The sequence below is a fragment of the Cupressus sempervirens genome, chromosome 9 (genome assembly GCF_028749045.1).
Source record: "Cupressus sempervirens isolate cs-2001-9-10 chromosome 9, ASM2874904v1, whole genome shotgun sequence".
Classification (NCBI taxonomy): Eukaryota; Viridiplantae; Streptophyta; class Pinopsida; order Cupressales; family Cupressaceae; genus Cupressus; species Cupressus sempervirens.
In genome coordinates, this window is record NC_143126.1 from 772,250,952 (window position 1) to 772,252,502 (window position 1,551).

A 1,551-nucleotide genomic window follows, 5' to 3' on the forward strand; every position below is an offset into this window, starting at 1 on the left:
AATGAAGGTAGCACATTGGAGATATGGTTCGATGAATGTAATAAGAAAGGCATCGTATAAAAGTAGTCTTAGCATTTGAATAGTCAAGGTCACGGCATCTTTAGAGCTTCCATGCAAATATCAGTATTATGGTTGCCAAGAGATATTTCCTTATTATAGTAAATTAAAGCATGAAGCTTAGTACCCTCTTGGGCCATATAATTGCATATATGTAGGTCCTGAATGTAAAGTAGTTGGTGATATACCATCTTTGGTGGCTCATTTGAAAGGAGATCACAAAGTTGATTTTCATGATGGTCCTACCTCCAATCACTGATATGTAAAGTCAAATCCACATGAGGTTGAGAATGCTACTTAGATGCTAACATTATTTAATTGTTTTGAGCAATACTTTTGTCTACATTTTGAAGTGTTTCAACTAGACACATCCCCTATTTATATAGCCTTTTTTTGCATTTTATGGGAGATGATAATGATGCTAAGAACTTTAGCTATAGCCTTGAAGTTGGAGTTGGTGCTCAGAAATTGACATGGCAGAGCATGGGTATTTCTTAAGGTGTAGTCCACATTTTGAATAGGAAACAAGTGTGAATGTAGCAGATTTTGATTGGAAACAAACTACCAAACCCATTATGAAATTATATACTGAAACTACAAATGGCTATGCAATAGAATCGAAGGAAAGTGCTTTAGTTTGGCATTATCGAGATGCTGATCAAGATTTTGGATCCTACCAGGTAGAAGAACTACTTGATCATCTTGAGAGTGTACTTGCGAATGAGCCCATATCTATCAAGAGTGGTACACACATTCTTGAGGTGAAACCTCAAGGTGTGAGCAAGGGACTGGTAGCAGAACAACTTTTTTCAGTAATGATGCAAAGAGGCACAATACCAAATTTTTTTCTTTGTATTGGAGATAACAAATCTGATGAAGAGATGTTTGATTGCATCACAAGTGGCATGTCCAGAACATCACTATCATATGGAGAAAAAGTGTTTGCATGTATAGTGGGTCAGAAGCCTAGTAAAGCTAAATATTATTTGGATGATATTGCTGAAATCATAAGAATACTCCAAGGTCTGACCTCTACTTTAGATCAAGCAGGATGAAATTCATTTCTGCATTTTTTTTCTTGAGAATGCACCTTGAACTTATTGGAGATGTGTCTAGGAATGTTCTTGCATAAGAAAGGTGACATCAAAATAGGGGTCAAATCTTGATAATTCTAACTAAATGCAAGATAGTTTGCCAGGTATTATCCTCAATAGTTCAACCCGAATACTATGCCATGTGTTAGAAATTCTATACAAATCTTCAAAGACATAAAGGGTAGCAATTAACACTTGGATAAATAAAGAACCTGAGCAAACCATCTAATATGAAGAGCATGTCTCAACATTTGGATTTGACCAAGGATATGCACTTAAAGAGAGATTTTGATGGTACTCCTTTCATAATAGGAATTAAACATGTATGTTAAAAAATGAAGATAACATGCAACGGGAAGATCGAATAAGGTGAAATGTCCACAAGTCATGTGGATAGACC

General features: G+C 35.6%; 1 pseudogene; it reads left to right on the forward strand.

Moving 5' to 3' along the window:
* Positions 1-632: 632 nt before the first annotated feature.
* LOC149540986 (alpha,alpha-trehalose-phosphate synthase [UDP-forming] 6 pseudogene) lies at positions 633-1,112 on the forward strand (annotated as a pseudogene).
* The last annotated feature ends 439 nt before the right edge of the window (positions 1,113-1,551 follow it).